This window comes from Manis pentadactyla, chromosome 7, assembly GCF_030020395.1.
Source record: "Manis pentadactyla isolate mManPen7 chromosome 7, mManPen7.hap1, whole genome shotgun sequence".
NCBI classification, from domain to species: domain Eukaryota; kingdom Metazoa; phylum Chordata; class Mammalia; order Pholidota; family Manidae; genus Manis; species Manis pentadactyla.
Window position 1 is genome coordinate 99,554,124 of NC_080025.1, and position 24,992 is coordinate 99,579,115.

The 24,992-nt window shown below is 43.0% G+C and overlaps 1 long non-coding RNA gene across 1 annotated transcript in view; it reads right to left on the reverse strand.

The window, feature by feature from the left end:
- The window catches only part of LOC118908090 (uncharacterized), a 54,927-nt gene extending 37,910 nt beyond the window's left edge, over positions 1-17,017 (reverse strand). Inside the window, exon 1 of the long non-coding RNA XR_008998512.1 lies at positions 16,812-17,017. This is a non-coding gene — a long non-coding RNA (uncharacterized LOC118908090). The remainder of the gene's footprint in view (positions 1-16,811) is intronic.
- Positions 17,018-24,992: the final 7,975 nt, after the last annotated feature.

The following is a 24,992-nucleotide window of genomic DNA, read 5'->3' on the forward strand; positions in this document are numbered from 1 at the left end:
CTCAGAGAGACATAGTGAAAAGTGAAGGAAATTCAAGGATTGCCAGTAACCACCAGAAACTGGAAGAGAGGCATGGAATAGGTTTTCACTCAGAGCCTCTAGAAGGAACCAACCCTGCTAACACCTTCATTTTTTACTTCTGGCCTCTAGAATTGTGAAAGAATAAATTTCTGTTGATTTAGGCCACCTAGTTTATGGGCATTTGTTACAGCAGCTATAGGAGACTAATACATACAATGAATCAGCTCATGGCAGAGTTGGAATTCAACCAGGTCTGTTTGCCACTGAAGAGCCTAGGCTTTGCCCTGCTCCCCAACTTAATAAACATCTGTGAGATGTTTCTATGAAACAAGCCTAATGACAGCTGGCAGTGACACCCATATGAGGAGGTAAGATCCCTGCCAACAGGAGTTGGCAGTCTGTGGAAACACTGACCCACAAACAAAGTCAACACACCACAGGTTTGCATACTGTGATCAGTGCTGCTCTGCAGCGCAGCACACTGGGGTGGTGAAGGACACAGATTAGCCAGAGACTGGCCACTTACGAGCCCTGCTGCTTACTAGCCATGTGGCTGTGGGATCTTTACTTAGCCTCTCAGCCCCTCAGTTCCCTCACCAGTAAAACAGCACCTACTTTATAGGGTCACTCTGAAGATTTAAATGAGACAGGACTTAGAGAATGGCATCTGGCACACAGTTTGCAGGACATGAATGTTGGCTATCCTAACTGTGTCAGCCTTCACAGCAAGTTGTGATAACTTGTGTATGTGTCTAAAGGTAAGCAACAATTTGACAAGAGAAGATAGAGTAGAATTCAAGCAGAGGAAAAGCCAATTGGTTGTCTCATGGAGACAGGAAAAAACTGAGGAGGGGGCATATTCATTACTCATGTACAGTCCTTTAGCTCACTGTTAGGAGGGCGTCCTGGTGATTGGAAGTTCCCTTGTTGGCGAAGGCATGAGGTGAGGCTGCTGAGCAGGAGAGGAGAAATGCACGAGGTGTAGGGGCAGTTTCTCCAGCAAAGCTGATGCACAAATGTGGGTTGGGGCTGGCTGTGAGACAAGGGGGAGCTGGGGAGGAAGCCAGCCTACTGGTGTGACATTCAGAGCACAGTGCAGCGAAACCTCACCACCAACAAAAGCAATCACCTTCGAGATAACATTCATTTCTCACTGGTGTCTTATAGTTTTATTTTGGAGAATCCAGAAAAGTGTCCCAGGGTGGGCACAGGCCAGGAACTCAGCCTTGCGCTTGAGCCCCACTAATACCTGGGTTCCTGAAATAGAGAAAGACTTACTTCCTTACTGAGACTTAGTACATGTCAGGCCTTGTGCTAAATGCCTCAGATTCCTGACAGTGACTAAGATACACTTTTAGCCCTTGAGAACCTCACAGACCAGTAAACAAATAATTATAATAAACTGTTGTCAAAAAAATAAAATATGTCATTGGAAGGACCACATTAGAATTGAGTATAAAATGTCTTGAAAATGTAGATAAACAATCTAACCATGTAGCAGATTAAAAGTATCAGGACTAAAGGGGCAAATACTAGAATTAAAAGAAAAGAACATTTTCCAGCTAATTTTGGAGTCTCTGAGCCCCACATGATGAAAACAGTTTCTTAATCATATCCAGCTTTTATTTCCAGGCCAGATGATAGCCCCTTCTGTTTTCCACTTAGGCCAGCAAAACATTTCATTCCAACCAGGTTGTCTCCCATCATCTATCAAGTAGAGCTGCTTTGGATATAATACTGGCCTCTGGAGGGAGAACAGAGGCTATATTAGTGGAAGAATGTTGTCTTTACATTCCCTTAGAACTGCCTGGGATCTCTGCTAGTGCTAAAAAAGATCCAGCAAGTAAACAAAACAAAACAAAAACAGAAAATTAGGTGATTTGGCTAATACTCCCACATCTGGTTCCGAGGGCTGGTCAGATAAGGGATGAGTCTGTTCTCGTGATGTAATTTGGGCAGTCTAGGCTCCTGGCACAGAAGTATATTACAAAACCTAGCCATAATCCTTCTCTTCATGTTTGTGCTGCAATGTTCACATGTATGATCTCCGGAGTCCTTATGCTGCTCTGCAGCCATTGTCTCACCAGCTAAGCTAACAAATGAGCAGCCAGCAATAAGAACTAGAAAGCCTGGCACCAATACAGGTTGAAACAACCACCTCAGAAACCTGATGTACAATCAGAACTCAAGCAGTGCTGGTGATCTGGTATGACAGTGCCCCCAGAATGTAAGGATCTGTCCTCCAGTTCGGGCTGAAGAAAGACCACAAGTGGCCAGGCATTGCCTGTCAGATGCCTGAAGCCCCATGACTTAATTATTAGGGCAAAGACTACTGTCGCTGCATCAACATGACTTTACTGTTTGTTCAGGGAAATTCTAGCTCAGAAAGATAAGGCCTTAAACCAGTAATATCCTCCAATACTCATTTGTCTGAATAATAGACTGCTCAACCAGTTAACTTCTTAGGACAATAGGTTATTCATCTGAGCAAACAGCCCACTTCTCAGGACAGGAGTTCACTCACCTGGGCAAATCTGTTTGACTTACTGTCTTACCTAAGGGTTTCAGCCCCAGGCAAGTTCACTATGGATTTGGTGAGACCGAGAAATGAAAACATTCTTGGAGTAAAAGGCTTTATGCCTGACTTTATTCTCACAGTGGTAGGTATCTTACCAATGGGTTTCAGCCCCTGGCAAGTTCACTATGGATTCAATGTGACCAAAGAAATGACAGTAGGACATTCTTCGGGTGAAAGGGTTATACCCAACTTTATTTCCAGAGTGGCAGGTAGAATCCCATTCACTCAGAGCGAGTCCGCATAAAGGAAGCCAGTCTCTGCCTCTGGGCCTCTCAGCCCTCACAGCTGTCCTCTGGGCCCCTCTGTCCACACAGCAGTCCTCTGGGCCTCTCTGCCTGCACAGCCATCCCACACAATCATCCTCTGGTCTCTCTGCCTGCACAGTCATCCCACACCGCTGTCCTCTGGTCCTCTGTCCTCTGCTCTCCTGCAGCCTTGCAGCTGTGCCACTGTCACCCAGAGCACTGGGTGGAGCTCTTTATGTAGAGTCAATAGCAACATATTGCCCACATGTGTGTAGTGAGCGAGCCAACCAGGGCCAGGTGATAAATCTGGCCACAGGAACTTTCATTTTATCCACATAGGTCAAGCACTAGAATCATATCTGCATTTAGCAGTCTCAGGCCCATAATCCACCTCCATCTCTGCCTCTACCCAGAGTATGGGTGGGAACTCTTAATATAGTGACTCAATCAATAGCTCATTGCCAATAGGTGTGGAAGCATTAGCCTAGCAATAGTCTATCATCAAGTAGTTTAGGGTCAGGTGAGTGTCTTGGCCATAAGAACTTCCATTTTCCCCACACCTGTCAAATAACTATTATTCATTAAGTCTCATTTCAAAACTCCCTCCTCTTTGTTGTGTCCACTTACCCTAAACAGTTTTATTCTCAGCCCAGTTCAAATCAGATTCCTGAATTTAAAGATCCACCTTAAACCACTTGAACCCAGACCCCAAAACTTGTGAATATCTTCCTCCTAAGGCACTACTAACACCTCAGCAAAGTGATATTTTTCCTTATTATAGTAAACAACAAACTCAGCTTTGTTTGATCAACAGGTAATTCTAGTGGGCTTTTAGGAGAGTCAGCAGTTGATACCCTATACAGTTTAAATGAAGAAAGTTTAATGAAGAGTCTCCTTACGGAAGTGAGGGCAGGTTTGCTGGAATAAACAAGGGGTGATGAGGCATCTGGGAACCAGCAAATATGGGAAGCCATTTATAACTCCAGGGAAAGGAAATCCAGGGGCAAAATACCTTTAACACCAAAATCAGTCAATGGGAGATATAAAGTTTAAAACCTGTTTATTGCTTACAAACTGCAGGCTGGGGCTGTTTCTTTCCTGCTCAAGCAGAAGCAAGCAAGACCTCCCCCTAACCTCTCAGGTTCAGGTAAGCCCTCGGTTGCTCAGGTAATTACCCATTGATATGGAGATAAACTACTCTCCACCCCCTGAGGAACACCTGTAGATATGCAGATATACTGAAGCCAGGGGAGATATTCTGGAAATGTTACAATTTTACCCACACCATTATCAACCCTAGGGCTAAGGGGGCACGGGATGATAACAGTGTCACTGGAACCCAGTGACAGTGGGAGCTGCAGAGTGTGGGGCACCCAGAAAAAGCTGCAGCTGTGGAGGACTGTCAGAAATGAGGTGCACATGGGGAGCAGGGAGGAAACATTGCCACACCACGTTTCTCTCACTCTTCAGCTGACTGCTGGTTCCTCCCAGTGACCAAACCCAAATGGAAGCCAGCAAGCAAGCACTTGGATAATGCAGGAATCAGCCTTCTGGGCCACAGAGCAGGGCAGAGAAGGGAGGAGAACAGATCTGTGTGGACATGGGGAAGGAAGGGAGGGGTCAACAAATGGAGAATAAAGCGCAGTATTTGCTGAATAAATGAATCCAGCAAGGTGCATAATAAATAATGTTTGCTAATGAATGAAAAAATGAGTTACATTGAATATACACCCTCCTCTACTTAGGCTTTTGGTTTTTGGGGGTCATAATCAGTAAATGTCAATTTTGTTTCTCTGCTTATAACTTCATCTTATGCCAAAATCAATAAGGAACTTAAAGAATGAGGTAAATTGGACATGTTTTAGAGATTTCATAGAAATGTCTGTGGTAGTTTGGCTCTAAGCCTGGATTTGGGTGTTGTAGCACAAATAATTCTTCACCCAACTCCCTAAATATCACCGAACCAAGACTTTATATCTAGGGAGCTTACCATAATGGCAAGAGCTACCCAAATCTGAAAAAATTAGAAAATTTGGAAATACCACCAAGTCTGTTGCCAAAATAGTCCTTTTGTAACAGTCTATTTTGCATTATATAGCCTAAAAGAATATGAGCTGGTAAGGGTTAAAGCTAAGGTGGGGAAAATGGAAGTTCCCTTGGCCAGGAAACTCACCTGACCCTAAACTACATGATGATGTAATTGGCCCACTGCTCGGCGGATGCTTCCACACCCGTGGGCAATAAGCTATTATTAATTGAGTCACTGTATAACGAGCTCTGGCCAGGCTCCAGGCAGAGATGGATGGAATTATGGACCTGCAGACTGCTGGATGCAGACGTGATTCTGGTGCTCAACTTACTGCCGTAAGAATAAAGATGGGTAAAACCCTTTTAACCCAAGAACATTCTATTGTCATTTCTCAGTCTCACCAAATCCATAGAGAACTTGCCCAGGGCTGAAACCCTTAGGCAAGATACCAAGGAAGCAAAGTTAGTTTTGAAGCCATCTGCCATGTAGGTACTTCCCAGTATAATCACTAAACATCTCTGTTCTGAAATCACGTAGGTCTGGTTTTGAATCTCATACTAAATGGTTTTGGCAAGTTATTGACTCCCATGCTTCAGTTTCCTCATCTATAAAACGGGAATAATATTCCATACTTCTTTTGGCTATTATTTCCAAGCAACCAGCATTCATCCTCACCCTTTTCAATGCTTTTCCTTATATCCCAGGACTGGAAGGCTGGTAATTACATGTCCCAGACTCCATTGCGTTCATGGTTCTTGATAAGAAATATGTTTGACAATGATATGTATGACCTTGTGCAAGATTTGGAAGTTAAACCTTTAGTAGATGTGAAATTTCACAGCAACGACTAGGTTTTCCCTTTCTAGTTATCAGCCTGGGTCCTGCAGGATGGCTATGACCAGCTGTAACCATGGGTAGCAGTTCCTAAAGTTTTCCTGATCTGAGTGGTAGCAGCACCTTCTTGTAATAAGACTGCAGGGACAAACCTGAGAGCTAGCAGGTGCCTCCCTGACTTCGTCTGCAACTTCTTTTCATAAGCATCTCATTCCTTCTGTTAAATCCTTTCCTACTTGAAAGACCTAAGGTGGTTTTTGTTTTTCTAACTGAACCCTGAGTGATATCTATTAGAGTGTAAGTTTCATACCCAAGAGTGCCTTCTGTAGAAATAATTCTTGAATTAATCACTCCAGTGGCCATCCTTTGGCATGTGTATAACTGTTTGTGGGGCATCCAATAAAATCAAAGACTTCAGATTTCTCCACAACAATGAAGAAAAGTTAGCAAAATTTATTACCTGTTGACACTTAAATTAAAATCATTTATTTGGTTAACAACCATTTCTAACATCTTAATTACAGAATCATATCACACAAAAATCTAGGCTAAACTAGGTTTCTTGGTAAGAGAAGTACAATTTATAAAATTCAAACATATATATTTAGAAGTCAAATGAAATTTTCATTTATTAAGAGCCACTAATAATCATTCCTTAAAATAAAAATAAAAAGTCACTTTTACTTTAAGTGACTAGTCCTCTCAGTAGAAATATAAATACTCTCTCTACATGTTTGTTTATTGTTCTCCCATATAGTTTGATACGTTGTACTTAAAGTAACAGATTCATTAGTAATTTTTATATTATTTTCATTAAAGACAGAAGAGAGTCGCACAATTTGTTATAAACGCAGTCATTCTTTGCCAACCCTGCTAAAACTTAGTGGGATAGAAGATGGCCTCTAGCATGCCACTTCCCCACCTTCCCGCTTTCAGCACTTTACGTAAGTACTATACAGTATATATTTGAAAATACTGCATGCCATATTAATTCAGCATTCCTATTCTTCCTGAATGAGACTGTATTCTTCTTGAAGGTAGGCTTATCCCTTCTGGGAAACTCCTGGGATGGTGTTCTGCATACCAAAAATATTACTGAGGCAGTCACACCTCATAAATTTGCAGAGAGAACCACCAGCTGAGCCTCCAGCACTGCTTCCTTTAGTGCCTGGGTTTTTCAAAGCCAAGACCAGCCCTCACTTGCCTCAAAAATCTTATTAATCTTATCTTTTAACTAATGAAACTGATTGCATGGCATTTTGTAAATATCCAAGGTACTCCCCAATAGGTAAACAGCAGTAATGGTCCAGATCAAAGCCTCAGGTATGGTGTGCTGCTATTATGGTTTCAGAGTCATGCCTGCCTGGGAAGAACAATAAACACAGGCTGCCTTTGATCATGTCACTCCCAGCACAGAACCTTCAGTGGTTCCCCATTGCCTTCAAAAGCCCACTCTTCTTGATGGACTCACCCTCCAGTCACTGCCACCTGGTCCCAACCCACCTTCCCAGCTACTATCCACTCCTGTGAACAGATTCACCATGCATGCTGCACATGGCTCATCACTGGCTTCATTGGCCTCAAAACTACTCTTCTTCCTGTGCCTCTGGTCATCCTGCGCATTCTGAGTAACCAACCCCACCTGGTCCCTCCTCTTCTCTGAACCATGGTATAATAATCCATCACTCTGTACGAGCGAATAACAGAGGATGCTTCTCATATATTCAGTAAGTCCTTTACATGTATTATCTCACTTAATCCTCAAAATGACTCAAGGTTAGGATTATTTTCTCCATTTTATGAATGAGGAAATGAGACAGATGCTATAGTATTTTCAGACTGTATGAGTCAACTTCCAGATAATTTATACCTCACTTATGCTCCAGAAGAAAATCTGATTAACTTCTAAAACAGCTGAAGGAAAACTAAAGTTTCTTGAACAAAGTAACCAATACTTTCAAAATGCAATATAATAATCTCAAAATTGCAACAGTGTATGTGATATAAAATACTTTATAGCTTATAAACACAGGAAAATATACTCAACATCACTAATGACTGGAGAAAAGCAAATCAAACCTACAAAGAGATACCACTTCCCACTCATTAGGATGGCTATTACATTTAAAAGAAAGAAAAAAAGAAGTGTTGGTGAGAATGTGGAGAAATTGAAATCCTGCATATTGCAGTGCAGCTGTGATGGAAAAACAATATGGAAGTTCCCCAAAAAACTAAACATAGAATTACCATATGATACAGCAATTCCACTTTTGGATATATACTAAAAAAAACTGAAAGCAAGGACTCAGAGATATTTGTACACCAATGTTCATAGTAGCATTCTTTAAAATAGCTAAAAGGGAGAAAGAACTCAAATGTCCATCAGCAGATGCATGAATAAGCAAAATGTAGTATGTACATACAATTGATGATTATTCAGTCTTAAAGAGGAATGAAATTCTTATACATGCTAGATCATGTATGACTGTTAAGGACACCATACTAAGGGAAATAAGCCAGTCATAAAAGGACAAATACATCATAAATCTACTTATACAACGTACTAGAGTAGTTAAACTCATAAAGACAGAAAGTAGTATGGTGGCTGCCAAGGGCTGGGGGAAGCGAAAATGGGTAGTTATTGTCTAATGGGCACAGAATTTCAGTTTGGGATGATTACAATTTCTAGAGCTGGATAGGGTGACAGTTGCACAGCAATATGAATACTTAATGCCATTGAAATGTATACATAGAATATTTTAAATGATCAAGTTTATGTTCTGTATATTTTAATCACAATAAAGAAATGCTTTATGAAAATGCTTTCATATCAAGCATTTGGTTCTCAAATACCCTGTAGAGAAGCAAAGGAGATAATAGGACAACACCCTACCCACCCTCCGTCACCACCCCCACCCCATCTATTGCTAAGGTATAGAAAGAAGGTTCAGAGGAATCCATTAACTTGCTCTGGCTGTGCCCAGAATCCCTGGGGGCCTTGACACAATGCAGAAGTCAAATTCAGTGGATCTGGATGGGGCCCAAGACCCTGCCTTTCCAATCTGTCCCCAAGAGATGCTGGGGACCTACAGACCACTGCCCTGGGTCAGGACCAGGAAATAGGACTCACACTCAAAACCTGATTCTTTAGACTCATGATAGAGAATTCTTTTAACTGTCAGGGAGTTCCTCAGAAATCACTTCACCCTCAAGGAGCAAAACAAGAAAAGGCCCACTGAAGACACAGATCTTCATCATCTCAATGGACTGATTAACTCAGGTATTTCCAGATGACCGTAATCAGACTCACCTGTTTTTTGTTTTTGTTTGTTTTATTATTAAGGTATAATTGATATACACTCTTAGGAAGTTTTCACATGAAAAAACAATGTGGTTACTACATTTACCCATATTATCAAGTCCCCACCCATACCCCAATGCAGTCACTGTCCATCAGTGTAGTAAGATGCCGCAGATTCACTATGTGCCTTTTCTGTGCTACACTGTTCTCCCTGTGATCCCCCACACCATGTGTACTAAACATAATACCCCTCAGTCCCCTTCTCCCTCCCTCCCCACCTGCCCTCCCACACCCCTCCCCTTTGGTAACCACTAGTTCATTCTTGCAGTCTCTACAGACTCACCTGTTTTTGTGAATGCTCTGAACACACAGGGAAGACCTAAATTACACCTTCATTTGATTTTTTTTTTTAAGCAGAGTAAAAGTTTTATTAAATGAAACTATAGTAGAAACTAATCTGATAGCAAACTAGTTGAACAATTAACACTTTCCTTGACAAGATTTTTGTCAGGCATATTTCACCTAGAGCAGAAGTTCTAACTCCCAGGTGTACATTAAAATACCTAGTAGATATACATATTTTGAATATTTATACCCAGGTCCCACCCCCAGAGGACAATTCAATTTGTCTAGTGGATTTTTGTTATTGTTGTTTCATTTTTTTTTTAAGTTTTCCAGGTGATTCTAACAACAGTCAGGACTGATATCCACTAACCTAAGATGAAAAAGGAACTCAAATTCAAGATATTTAATAAATGGCATGAGTACTCTTGGTTAAGATTACCAAGTATCAGAAAAGTACAGTCCATTTTGTTTGCTAACTATAAATGCAAGTGAGATATTTCAGATATTTTATTGCATCTAAATTTACTGCAGGAGCAAACTTTATGCAAAATAATGCAAGATTGTTATCATTTGTATGTCCCTAGCAACACAAAGTTTAATTTTAGCACCATTAAACTCCCAGTTGGAGCCACCTAACTATTTAAAATCATGGTAGGGCTTACCAAGCTTAATTCAAATCAATAGCTACTTTACCTCCCCTGCTGAAATAAAACGTCACAAAAGCCGCATTGATGGTACCCTTCCTGTTGATTATCATCATTCATATTTAGCCATAATTTGAATATTGCCAACCAACATTTCTAGCCAAGGGCACTTCTGGATAATGTATATAAATTGTATCTTATCGATCACAGAACATCTGGTGGCACTTAAGTATGTTGACATATAAACATAAACACAAGTTTGCAAGTTTGCATTTCTGGTGTTTGTAACACTATAATTTATAATAAAATTAACAGTTAGGCTTTTAAAAATCACCTTCACAAAGATAAAGTGATATAAGCAGGAGTTTTAAATTACAAAAGCCATTAAAAGAATGTAAAGTCCTAAGGTTTTTTTTTAATGATTTATGGGCAGAAAACATTAATTTTCTTTTATACTTGGTACCATGTAATTGCATTTTGCCACTTGTGTGATCAAAAATAAATTTTCGTAGTCATAATTACTGAAATCAGAAATTATAATGTATTAAACAGTTTTCATAAGTTTATATTATTTATATATACACATATATCACATACGTGATATATGTCATTCTTATTTTAAGATTTCAGGAGTCCACAGTAACAGGAGTGCAATTGATTTCTCAAAGATAGACTGGCATATGCAAAGTAGAGCATGATTGTTAAATAAAACACATGGTCAAAGTCTCAATCCCTGTCATGAGGTAACTGCAGTTAACACCCTTTTTAAGAGTAAAAAGCTGCGGCTTTTCCCATAGAAAACAAGATAAACCAGGCAAACAGTGCACAGGTGTTGAACTGCCCTACTGCTCAAAGTCTAGGAACGAGCCAGGTGACCTCAGCAGAGAGCACCCTTCCTAACGCAGGAAGTGAAGAATGAGTTTCCAGGAGAAATCCAGAACAATTGGTCCCCAGGCATGTGCTGAGAAGCTGCTATGGACAGCTTCCTTCACTCTGTTCCCATGGTGAGGGGGAAGCTAACACTCATGGAGGCCTCCTGGTGGTCTAGGCCTATGCTAGAAGGTCTAGAAGAGTATATGCCATGTGTGTTATATCACAGGAATAATATTTTGAAAATATTACATGGTGGGTTTTTAAAATTCCACTCCCACATCACATTCCCTGCAGACATTCTATACGTCCAGGAAGGAGGGAGAGGAAATGCCATCTGGGAAGGACAAGACACAACCCAAGGTGATGGATGTGCCAGACAGGATGGGAAAGTAAAAGACAGCCTCCCAGTTGTGAAAGAGTTGATGGAACAGAGTAGAGAGTGCAGAATGAAACTCAGGGGCCTTGCCCACTGTCCCTGCTCTGGGCAGAGATCCGGCATGGAGTGGAGCCCAGCTTTAGACAGACTGGGGAAAACTGGAAGGCTTTGTAAGTGCGCTTCATGGGGCACCCCAGGAAGCTGTCCCCATCACAGGGCTTGGCTCTGCCAGCAAAGAGTAGGCACAGCAGAGTGGAAATGGCAGCCCAGCAAAGTGACTCAGAGGAGGGTCCTGAGTCAGGACCCCACACCTCCCTTGGTTCCTCTGTAGTGTGGGGGTGGAGAGGGCAGACCTGCCAACAAGCTGGGGTGGTAAGCAGTCAGTTGACCCCACCAGAGAGGCCAGTTAGAGGTCAAAGCCGACATTCAGAGAGGCCTCCAGAGTCAGCAAGAGCCACAGCGAGGGCTCGGGAGCGCAAGGAGCCTGGCCTGCGGCTGAGCTGAAAGAGGCGGCACTTTGCAGCCACAGAATGCGGCACGGCCCCCGTGTCATGACAACTCAGGTGCTCTCTACTGGACAAGGGCTCCCAACTTCAGCACTTCTGACATCTAGGCCGGTAATTCTTCGGCGTGGGGGCTGTCCTGTACACCGTAAGCTGTTAGCCACATCCCTGGCCTCTACCCACTAGACGTCAGTAGCTCCCAGCTCCAGTCATGACAACCAAAAATGTCTGCAGACATTGCCCAACATTTCCCAGGAAACAAAATCAATGCAGATGAAGAACCACTATACTAGACCCAGACACTGCCATGCGGAGAAGAGGGTAGGGGAGGAGACCCTGAAAAACAAAGCATCCATCCCAGAGACAGCCACTTCAAGCTGACACCCTAAAGGGTGAACAAACTGAGATACCGTCATTGGCAAGTTTAAGGACTCCACGCCCCCACACATCCCTGGGCTACTCAGCAGAGCAGAAGTCCAAGACCAACAGAAAACAAAGCAAACTAGAAAATATCACCTACGGGAAGTGTGGGTCATCACTCCATTTTACAGATGAGGACACTGAGTCTTCAGGCAGTTGTTAGGCAACCTGCCCAAGGTCAGACATCAGGTCAGTGACCACGCTGATATTCCAGCCCCTGGAGGCAGCATCCAGGGCCATGTTGGTCCTCAGAAGCCTATGAGTGGCCCCCTCACATAGTGCTGCTCTGTAACAATACGCATTTCAGCGTCATCTCCAGTCGTGAATTTTGAAAATAGATTTCTCAAAAAAACAGACTTTTATATAGTCACGATCTTGACAGATGCCTGATACATGCCTGGTTTTATACCACGCATGTAGTTTGTGCTCCAAAAATATATGTTGAATGAGTGGATGAACGAAACCCTCTCCTCCACCTTTGGGCCAAGTAGGACTATTTTCCAAGGCCAGGCTGCACCTGGGAAAACAAGACTGGAGATTAAGGTGCAGCAAAAGTTGACAATTGCAGGACCAATGTTCTTTCTCAGAAAGTCCTTGAAAAAGGCAAGAAAATGTATGGCTGGCTTCCAATCAACAGTGCTCACGTGTATGCCAAGAGATAAGTTCCAAGCTTGCAGAGAACAGAGAGAGGGAAGGTAGGGAGCACAGCCAGGCATGATTTGGGTTCAATTTGGAAAGTCTGGGAGAATGAACAGGGGGGAAAACCCTAAGGTTAAGTTGATACAAGTGGTAAGAACAAAGAGGAAAAGAAAAGAATGAGTAAAACAAGGAGAGTTCAGGCTACGTGGTGAGGGTTGGATCTGGCACAATGTAGTGCTGATAGTGGGAAATAAAGTTGGGAGGGTAGGTGAACTAATGGGGAACTTGAAGGTCAGGCAAAAGACATTCAAGATTATATAATGAATTCCTGAGTAACAACAGCAATAGCCATTAACACTGACGGGGGTTCCCTATGCAAGCATTGCTCTGACCACCTTACAGGGATTACCCACATAAGGGAAACTGGTTTACTACCTGAGGAAACCTGGGTGAGCTCAGCAGGCCCTGAGACCCTAACTAAGTGCTCAAGTACGTATTTTGTAAGTGACAGGGGCGGGATGAGAGTCCATGCTGTGTGTCCCAAGAGCCCATGTTCTCAGCCATCAGGCTACACCACTTCCTGGGGTGGAATGGGATGAAGGCAAGGTAGTACACTGCCAAAACGGAGATGGATGCACCAGGATTCCTCCTTCGGGTCCTTCATCTGGGTAATTGCCATTCATTTAGTCAGGTTGGAGTTTAGGCAGCAGCGGGAAGAAAAATTAAGGATATATTGTAGCACAAGCTAGGGCTTAAAAGCTACTTGCTAGATGACTACCTCAAGTGTGTGTGAGATGCAATTACTTCACAGGCGATTATGTATTAAGTTTCTTTGTTCTTCAGTTACCTGCATCCCTTTTGCATGTTCATTTTAAATTTAACACACTAAGGGGATGGGGAACATTTGCATTATTCCCTTTCAACAACCTAAGCTTGGCACCACCCTCAGTGAGCATTTTGATGGAATTGTGTGACCACTGATTGTAAAATGTAGAGCCTGCAATGATTTTGATTCTTAGAAATGTAATCAGCATTATGGCGAATGAAAATAGATGGTTTCTGTGTGTGTGGTGGTGGGAAGGGGGTCATTTGTGTGCTTGTTTCATTCATTCATATATTGATTCATTCAACAAGTATTTATTGAGCACCTACTATGTGTCAGGCACTGTTCTAGGGCATTGAGACATATCATGAATAAAATAGACAAAGATCACTGTGCTCATAGAGCTGGCTTCTCCAAGGGAAAAACAGACAAACATAATAAATTGATAAGTTGTATGGTGTGTTACAGGGTAATGAGTGTCTTGGAAAAAATGGAAAGTAAAGGAAGGTAAGAGAGATCAGGAAGGGAGGAGAGGAATTGAGCAGTTTGTAGTATTAAAGGGGATCATCAGAGGGTGTTTGAGCAAAGACAAGGGCAGTAAGGGAGCCAGGTGGGTGTAGGGGAAGAAGGCATAGGCCTGGTGAGCTCAACGTCCAGCAAGGAGGCCAGGGCAGTGGGGGTGGAGGGAGCCTGGAGCCCAGGGGGTATTAGGAGACACAGCATGGAAGGTTGGATTGGGGTGCATTACAAAGGGCCTTGCAGGCCTTTACTTAAAGTGAAATTGGGAGCCCCTGCCAGGTCAAAAAGCACAGGAGGGATACAATCTTTCACAGATATACAAATAGCCCACAGCAGGCAAGAGTAAGCTACTGCAATAATCCAGGAGAGAAACAGTGGTGGAGAAAGCCAGAATAGTAATTTTTCCCCCAGTGTAGTGCCTGCCCAGTGTCGTTCCAAAAATAATTGATGGGGTCAGAGTCAACCAAAGCAAATTCTTCATGATGAGTCAGCACAGGGGAAACCAGTGCTGGGGAATATGTGACACACTGTCATGTACTATGCAAATAACAAAATAAAGAACGGGACAGTCAGATCCACCTGGTTATGAAGCAGTGTGCCCCACACCCCAGACCACATTTCAGGCAAAAAAGCATTAACACCAGCATTATCGAAACATCAGTCTCGAAGCCTGCAGAAGCCTGTGAAAGCAGCTTTGTCTTTTCATTGTCCTGGAGTCTTTCTATAGGGATTGGGGCTGTGTCCAGTCCCTCCCTGGATGATTCCTGCTCTCATGTGAAATGTCTTGGTCCCTGATGAAGTGCCTTAACCTGGGGAAATTCACTTTGTTCTGACAGGGTGCTTTAACTAAATAACTAAGGTATAGTTTTACTAAACCACACAGGAAGTGTTTGGCTTTTGTAATGTACTTCTTGCCATAGGAGTCACTGCAAATGCTTCTTTGCATTTTCTTATGTCCTGAAGAAATTTCCCCTGCTGGTGTTTTAGTTACCAAACATTTTATTAACTTTAAAACTGGATTTCTCTTGTGAAATCGGGGTGCCATTGTGTTAAAATACTGCCTGACATTAAGAGCATTACCTGAGAAAAGTCCACTTAGTTCTTTCTTCATTTACAGATCACCTACAACCTAGGAAGCTGAGCATGTAGAAGGTACATGAAAACACACTTTTTATTTCTCACCTGTTCTAGTGCTCAGTGAGTTCTCATTCTTAGATTACACAGAATTCGTTTGATTTGGCTGCTCCTCTGGAGATCAAAGGCCTATAGTCCTCTTCCTCTTGGCTTTAGAGGAAAAGGAGGGATAATCCTGGCTTTTCAGGACCTTTATCATCTCTTCTCTAGTTCTTGACTCAGCTTCCTGCTCAGGCTTTGATGTTCTGGGAACTTCCTCCTCCTGTGCCAGCCTGGCTTGGCACTGTCATCTTTAAGTGCTTCACCAGCAAAGGCTCCAGACAGCAGCCTGTCACTCCCCCAGAGGACCACCCCTTGACCATGGATAAAGTTCAGGAGACTGGTAACGTCTCACATGATGGAAAAGCAGTGCTGTGGCTTGACCAATATTTATTAAGCATCTACTATATCCCTGGACGCTGCCTTCAAGGATCTATTATCCAGTGGCTCTGAAATGCGGCAGCAAATCAGCCTTAACTACTGGGCAGAACATCAAAGACTCTGCAAGTCAAGCTATAGGGCCACCTAGACATGTGGACCCATCCCCACAGTGCTGCCTGCATAGCAGGAGTGCCCAGCATGGGCTACAGGGGAACATTGTCCAACGTTCTGTGAATGATGTGATGTAATGAGCGACTCATCTTCACAACTGTAGTTCAAAACACAATGTCTGGAGCAGTTGGCATGGGTACATGTCAAAATCTTGCTATACACTGGTTGCATGACCTCAGGCAAGTCACCTCACCTTCCAAAGTGTTGGCCTCCCCGTCTCTAAAGTTGGGTTAGTAAAAGTGCCAACTTCACAAGCTTGTTGGGAAGATTCCATGAATCCTCACACTTAGCTCAGGGCCTGGCATATAATAGATGCTCAACTGACACTCATACTCGTTATCAGTTCTATTTTGCAGCATGGTAGTGAACCGCATCTACAGCTGCTTGATGGCTGATGTGGGCAGAATATGGGCTGCTGATGTTTTAAGACATGAAATACACAAGATCCTCCAGGGACCAGACTTGCTCTCCCCACCATACCAACCTCAGTGGCAGGCAAGTCACAAACATCTGGACTGAGAACAGGGGCCCCACACAGAGCAGTTAGGATGTCATCATTGCCACTGCTGTTTTGAATTGGAACTCAAGTGTTGTAGGGCAGGACCCACCTGTGCCCTTTGAGCCCCATACTGCCTGATGCCTCACCCAGCAGCTGCCACATTACCTTTCCTGCCTTGCTCTGAAGACTTTGGAAGTCTGGCAACCACTCACATCACTGAACATCCAGATGTGCCCATTTCATCGTGGGCAAGCTCAAAAGGTCAGTCTGTAACACAATCAAGACTTCACAAGTCCCAGCACTTTGGCCACAAATGAGGACTTGCTCATCTACCTTCTTCTTGGCTCTCAGCAAAGGCTGTGGTTTAGTTCTAAAGTATGACATTTGCACTGTCGTGATAACACTACAAGAAGGGAAGGGAAGGCTCTCTCACCTACCAATAAGGTGTCTTCTCCATGGTGTGCAGCAGATGTCAAATCCCGTGAGTGATTTTTCTGCAGACGTGGATAAGAGGCCATTCTCTTTGTTCATTCCCCTGTAGACTCCAGCTGATGTCCTGCCAGTGTAGCAGGGTGCTTCCCCACTCCAGGAGGGCAGGGAGCCAAGACATGCAGTTTTGTGTTTGTCCAGGCATGGAGAGTTGAGGAAAAGCCCTGAAGCAAATGTACAGTTTATATCTCTCCAGCGCCGGTTGCAGATAGAGAGTCTCTTATTTCTTAGCAATAGGACAAGCCTGAGGCAAAATTCAGTTCCGTGCAATGACATGCTTTTGCAAACCTATGGCATCCTTCTCTGCATCAGGCTCTTTCAGAGAGTAATGTCAGTGGTCCTCATTGCACAATGCAGTCCCCTCACATTGTCCCGTATGTCCCCTCTCCTGCTTGTGACCTGGGTGACCCTGGCAAGGCAAATGATTTTTAACATCAGTTTATGTCAAGCCTAATCTGGAGGGCAAATTCGCTGCTAACAATAACACAACAGAAAGGTCACTTGATGGCTTCCAAAGTCAAACAGAAAAAACATCTGCATTAGCAGAGCTCTCTGCTGTGCAGGGCCACACACAAAAGAACACGCCTTCTTGTTCATAAAATAAGCCTTCGGTGAGTCAACAGGAGTTGAGGGCTTCAATGGCGAATTCAGATTGCAGTCAGTGATTGTGTTTTCTTCAAGCTAGTAAGCTTCAATTGGGTAAAGAGTGTGACTCATAAAAAAGGTTTTATTTAAGGGACTTGAGATCTTGATTTTAAATGTATGCTTATGGGTATGGAAACACTGTGTGGAAAAAAAAAACCATATAATCACTGGTAAATATTCAGATTAGAAATCCAGAATGCATTCCAGCTGTAGGATTCTTGCTGTTCTTGGCTGGTTTTGTTCTTGGGGTGGGGAAGTGGTGCAGTCTATCCAGACGAGCCCTGCCAACTACACTTCCCACAGAATTTGTTTGTTTAACATAACAACAAATGCTCATACATTTAGCAGAGAGAGTTAAGTACTGTGTCTTTATTTTGTTTAGCCAGGCAGTAGTTTAACCCTGCCTTTTTTCATCTCTGGTCTTCTAACCTTGCAAATCATGAGAGTTGAAGAGGAACCCTTCCTTTTTTGCTGGGAGCCTCATAACTTACACCCAGTTAGAGAGCATTCCAGTGTTTGTACTGACAAATGCATTGATACTTTCCATTCCCTCCCTGACTCCCAGGACAAACGAGTTTGGTTGGCTTACATTGGTTAGCCTGATGGAGAAATGGTAAAAATCAGTTAGGAATCAACTTAGAGGGTCTGGTTCCAATGAAGACACTGGGCAGGGACCATGTTTGATTCCACTTTAGCATGCAGTGGCTGGATGGAAATTTCAGAGCTGCCAACCTCTACAGACGTCCCAGAGCTGATGTCGTCCCTGTGAGCGCTGCCCTCTGACTACCACAGCTGCCACACAAAGGGGAGGAGCCAAAACGTGAGAGGCCCAGGGTGCTGGAAGGAGGCTTTATGGAAATGTCTCCTCTGAATTTGGACCTTGACTCCAAGTCCTCATAAGGGAATTAGACCATCTCTCACATTCCTTCCAACTCCAAAATTTCATTCAAGCTTGATTCCCTTTCACCGACTCAGTCCCTTATATGGTCCTTAGAAGACAAGCCGGATAAATAATAATAGCTGTACTCCAGGGTTCACTGGTCAGGAACAATCCCAAGAAGGAGAACTGGAGGCTAAAGGGTGGACACAGGAGTGTGATTTTTCTTCAACTATAAAATTAAATTGGGAAGATGACTACTCTAAAGAGGAACTGTGCTGATTAAGTGAGATAAGGAAAAAGTACATAAGCCACGCAGCATACAATAGATTCTCCACGAGAGATGGTTGAAGTATTGAATAAGTGAATGAAACTCTCAAGCAAGCAGTTTACCCCAACACCTCACAATTAGCAAGGGGCAGACCCAGGCCATGACCCTCCATTCTCTGATTTCAAGTCTAGTGATCATTCTACTGACCATTACACCTGCTGATGTGTGCCCCAGGTTGGCTAGCTGCCTGATAGTTTTAACTGCAGGCATTACAAAATAGAAGTTCTGCTTAGACGTTCATCACAAATTATCTGATGCAGGGTAAGGAATTTAGTCTTAATCTTGGATTCACTCAAGAAATTTAGTCTTAATCTTGGATTCACTCAAGTGCTTGCAAACATTAATGGTGTCCAAATTGTACACAAGCCACATGCACTGTCTCCTACATCCAGCCCCACATTCATACCTTCACTTTTCCCATTAAGGTTTTATTGAGAGAGTCCTTTGAGTATAATGCTGTACTCTAAGGGTACTAAATCTTGCATCAGGGTTCATTAAAGAAATGTAAGGCAGAGTCCATAGGCAGCTGGGGAGATGAGACAAGCAGACAAAGAGAAGACTTAAGAAGCATTGTAAATATGTAGAGGCACAAGAGAGCTCTATGAATCAGTACCACACTAAGGCACGCTAAGAGAGGGAACTCCCTGGGGATGAGAGGTGGCAATGACTGTACTTTGAAGGACTTTACAGGACAGAAGAGGAGAGAAAGATGTTATAAAGCAGGGAGAAGCCTCTGTCAAAAATAGAATTCTCTGCTACTGAAATGGTGCTGATACTTGGAGTTTTCAAGTGTTAGCAGTATATTCTTACACAGTGGTTCTCAGAATCACTTGGGAAGGGTGGTGGTCTAATGAAAAACATATCTGATCTTTGTCCGTGGTTCTTGGCGCAGAGGTCCTAAAACTAGAATTTCCTAAGTAGTAGGAGCATCTTTTGTTATTCATAATAAACACCTTTTGAACCTTAGGTGAGTTTATGCTAGCAAGGCAACTCTCTGATGGGCCCTGGGTTTCCAGGTAGGGGCTTGCCATATAAGAAAGACAAAGCACTTCATTAGAGGACTGGAACTTGCAGCCTGCACCCCTAACCTCCAAGGAGGAGACAGGGATCAGAAACGGAGTTCAACCACAAACTGCCAATGATTTAATGAACTGTGCCTACTAATGAAACTTGGGTAAAAATTCTTGAATGATGACATTTGGGGAGCTTTTAGGCTTGTGAACACATTCGTGTGCTAAGAGGGTGGCACACTCAGAGAGGGCATTGAGCTCTGTGCTCTCCACTCCTTCCCTTACCTTAAAGATCTTCTATTTGGTGTTCCTGAGTTATATCCTTTATAATAAAGCAGTAATTGTAAGTACAGGGCTCTCCTGAATTCCGAGACATTTTAGTGAATCATCAAAACTGGAGAGGGGGATCTTTAAATTTCTGGCCAAGTCAGTCAGAGTGTGGGTAGCCAGGAGGCCCTGGACTTGCAACTGGCATCTGAAGTGAGGGTGTCTTGTGAGGCTGAGCCCTTAAACCTGTGGAGTCTGAAGCTACCTCTGGGTAGTTAGTGCAGAAACAGGAGGACTGGTGTCAGAGAACTGGTGTTGAAAAACACCAAAGGGGTATTTATTAAAGTTCCAGTTCCTAAGCCTATAGAGCAAACTGTTGAGTCAAACTATGGGGGGGGTAGGTAGGGGGAGAGGGTCGGAGGTCAGGAAGCCCCTCAGATGATTCTGGAGCATGCGAACTTTTGAGAACCACTATCACAGCTTCTGCTTTGATTACCTCTGTATCAAACCCAGAGTTCGTCCTGCCAACGACACTAGGCCTCAGACTCTGCAGTTAACCAGTTTGCCAACTCTACTGCCCACCTGGAATTGGAGAGGCCAAACGACAAACACTTCTAGAGTTTGGGCCCTGCCATTTCAAGAAGCACCCAGGTCATGCCAGCCAGATGACCCCCTTCTACACAACTCCTTGAGGGGGAATTCTGTGAGGCCAACAGGAAGAGGAGTGAATCCCTCAATTTGGTCCATTTCCAAATCCTCTTTGGGTTAGGAAGACCCTCACCAGCCCTGAAATTGCAGAACTTCCATATTTCTAAAGTGGGGGCTTGTGTCTGGAGCCTCAAAGTGGCTGTCCTTCCTTGGAGGAATCCCCAGAGGTAAATGCCCTGTTTGAGAGCCCACGAACACAGACCCTCACCCCACATGGCAGGAGAGGGTTTTCTCAGGCCTAGGAACCTGAAGAACATGAAGGAAAAGATATTTCCTGTCCTCGGTCTATATCATCTATCTGGGTACATGTTTTTAATACAATAAAAAGTAAAATAAAAGCAAAATACACAACAAAAATCATCTGCAATCCTGCCAGAAGAAGATATCCACAATTGGTCCTGTTTTTATGTTTCTTTCCAGTCTTCCAGGACATATTCAAAAAACATGGGTGAGGTCTATATTCATGTTCATGAATTTCCAGGGCATTAAATAGAAAAACACAAAGTTTCTTCTTCAGGTTTCCTCACAGAAGAACATTCTTTTTCAGTATCCAACATCTTTTGTTCCTTCTCACATGGAAAATTCACTCTCTTCAAGAAAGGCTTTTGAAATTTTGATTTGCCTCTTAATCCTTTTATTACCAAAGTAATACCTGATCCTTAAAAAAAAAATCCAAATAATGTAAAAATGTATAAAATCTCTCCCCATCCCATGTTTGATGTTGTGGTTCCAGACTCTTTCCTTTTCATATAAAAGCCTTTAGAATCTATACCTGCATTGTTTTTAAGTCTGAAAAAATGGAATAATGATGTAGATTCTGTCTGATGACTTGCTCTTTTACCCTACCAATATCTTGTGGATACCATAGATGTTTTTAGTGAGAAAAAGAGAAAGCAGAAATAAAAACTGGGCTGGAAAGTGAAAACAGCCTCTTTAATCTGAATGCCAGGAAGAAAGTATGTACTGGGTTTGCTATGCTAATTGAAACCACAACCCAAGACTATTATATACTTTGTCCTAATTTTGGGATTGAGAAATGTAGCTATGTGGGTTGCCATTCCTTAAAGCACCCAGAACAAATAAGAAATGTATGGAAAAGAGGCCTAAGAAAAGTTTTATCTAAGTCTTAATCACAAACCATGCTTCAGTGTGGCATCAGTCTGAAATTTCACTTTTTTTTTAAAAGACAATACTGCTAGCAGAGAACTGCCAAATATACATTTAGCTTTCCCTTAAAAAAAAAATCAATTAGTTGTACAGATATGTATTGCATGTCTGTGTACTGGTTCAAAAGTGATGTATTAGTCCCACTCACATGTCACTGGCCTGGAGCAGTCACATGGCCCCAACCTAATTAGAAGGGGAGCTGGGAAATGTGGGGAGCACATGGATATTTACTGAGCATTAAGTGTCAATGACACACTAGAAAAGGACACAGACAAGGAAACAATCATTCTACACAATGCGTTGAGGGCAGTGGTCAAGGCGTACACAGGGCACTAAGAAGGCACAGACGGAGGGCATTCACCTCCATCTGGCAAGGAGCAGGTAAAGGCTTTTTGGAGGAGATGATGCTCTTCCTTCTGCACAGTATGTTTTCAGATTGATAGTGTCAGTCATTTAGAGCATAGCTCTGCACTACACAAAAACCTAAAATTTTAAATATAAACTTTATTTTTAAAGATACTGAAATATTTACAAATGAAATGACAGAGTCTGGAATTTGCCTCAAAATTACTGGGGGATCAGGTAGGTGGAGGAAAACTGAAATAAAACAGGGATTTTATTAAACATTGGTGAAACTGGGTGATGAATATATCAGGTTCTTTATACTATTCTTTCTACTTTTACTTATGTTTCAAACTTTCCATAATAATTTAATTACATGGCCATTGGGCAGATTACACATATAGAGTGTCTTGTTACAAACCACACTGATGTCACCAACAGTTTTAATTTAAACAAGCTATTACTCTAGCTCCACTCCCACCCTGGATCTCAGACCTCAGCTTCTCACTCCTTTGCTGACTTGCTTCTGTCCACATCTGCCTTGCTCTCTGAAGCCACTTCCATTTATAGCACTTGAGATTTTTTTTCAGCTGAGGGTACTTCACTCACTCAGGAGCACTGACCCCTCCCATCATGCTTCCTTTACAAGCAAAAAGCCCTTTTGATTAATTTCTGCCAGCTTCTGCCTAGATTCCCTATCAATTAACGATGTTGATCTAGCCTACTCGAACAAAAGCAGCTCAAAAATTTCTGTACCAGCCCTCAATTTCAAGAGCAGGCAACTTCCTGTTTAGGAAAGTGAAGAAGTGGCCCCAGCCTCAACGAACTCTATGTCTTCTTCCACTTAGACAAAAACCTGATTCATCTTTGTGCCCCTGATACCCAGCCCTGCACAAAGACTGCCACAGACGGGTTGCTCAGGAAGTTCTGGTTGAGGGGATGTGTCTGGTCCCCTCAATGCTCTCCATTTTCTCCAAGACTCTCCAGAGCAGAAGGGAGCTCACAGGGGCTCGCTTCTCACTGTAACCACATTCGTCAGCTCACACTCATCTAGGCTTTTCAGCTGCTGCCAGACACATCGTCCCCATGTACACCAGCCACCCCCCTTCCTGTACCCCCACGTGACCAAAATGTCACTCAGAGACACTCCCCAGTTGGTGCCACATTGTCTAAGGCCTTTTACTCCACAAAAGGGCTTCTCTCTTTTCACAGGTTATTATTTTAACATCTTACTATTTTAGAAGCCTTCTGCTTTAAAAATAGCCAATAGGCAGCCTCCTTCTGCTACGGAAGCCCCGTATTCTACAGCTAATGTCTTTCCATTCCAGTGACTGGCAAGGCAGGAGGCTGAGGGGTTTCCTACACCTAAGACAAAGTTCTCTGCTCTGCATTTTCGGTGGCATTTCACATCTAGAAACTCATTTGGAATTAGTCCGATGCATTGAAAAAAGAGCTTTAGTCCTTATTTGTAACTTTGCTTTTCCCTGCTACTAGCCCATAAAAACATGGGCCAGCTTGCTTCAATCCATTGGATTTCACAAATGAACAGGAACAAATATTTTGCTTCTATGTTTTACTGGGAAGGAGAAAGGATTCAAATTACTCTTAACTAGGCTTTAAGAAAGAAATTTTAACCTTAGCAGAAAATACACTTTTCTGGGATTTCAAGACGTTTACATTTTTCTTTTTAGCTTGTTCATATTTTCAGTTTTTTCTGTAAGGATTGTGCATTGTTTTGTAATTTTTTAAACATAGCTCTTTTTTCTTTCTTTTAAATCAAGGTTTCTCAGCCTCAGCCCTATTGACATTTTGGGCTTGATGATCCTTCGTGCTGCTAGGGGAAGGGGGTGGTGGGGAAAGGGACGCATTTCAGGAACATTATAGGATGATTGGCAGTGTCCCTGGCCTCTACCCACCAGATGCCAGGAGCAGCCACACAGTTGTGGCAATTTAAAAAATATCTCCAGACATTGCCAAAAATCCCTTGTCGGGGGAAGGAGGCAAAATCATTTATTTTAAATCCACTCTTTTAAACTGTAAAGATTTGGGGTTATCAAGGGTTTGGGGAGCTGTTCAGATAAATGTGTACTATACTAGCTAGAAAAAAATGTCATCAAGCTGTTAAGATTAAATATGTTAAAGAGGACCAGGCATTTCTAAGCAATGAGTGCCAAACTGCACCCAGACTGCTGTAAGCCCAGCAGGATGGCCAGGGCCAGGGCGTCATGGAACGGGCACTGGGAACAAGTAGGAGGCTGAAAAGCACAGCCAGGCCCGGAAGTGTTCCTACAGAAGTAGGAAAACACGTCAGAAGTGGTGAAACTCAACTCCTGAGCTCATTAGTTGGAGGCCACTGCTTCCCAGAGAAGGGTAAGCAGGAGAAAGAGAAGAGGTGGTGGATGTTTTACGTTAGGGGAGCAATTTAAGCAGCAACATCATGAAACTGTTATTACCAGAACGTACAAGGAGAGGAGCACTCTGCTCTCAGCCCAAGGTGAACTGGAAACCCCTTTTCATTTCAGCATCAGCCTTTCTTAACTCATCAGTCTGTTCTCCAGTCTCCGAATGCAGCACAGCTATTGATTCAGAATCTTCCAATGGCAGAAGCCCATCTCCATTTTCCTTGGGTGGGTGCCATGATTTATGTCACAGGGATGTGTTAGAAAGAGAAACTCATCCTCTGACTCACCCCAGAGTACTGAGAGAGATGGAGAGTTTCTGCAGGCACCTAGAGAGATTTGCCAGGGAAAGAACGTGAGAAATGTGTGAAGTGAGACAGAGA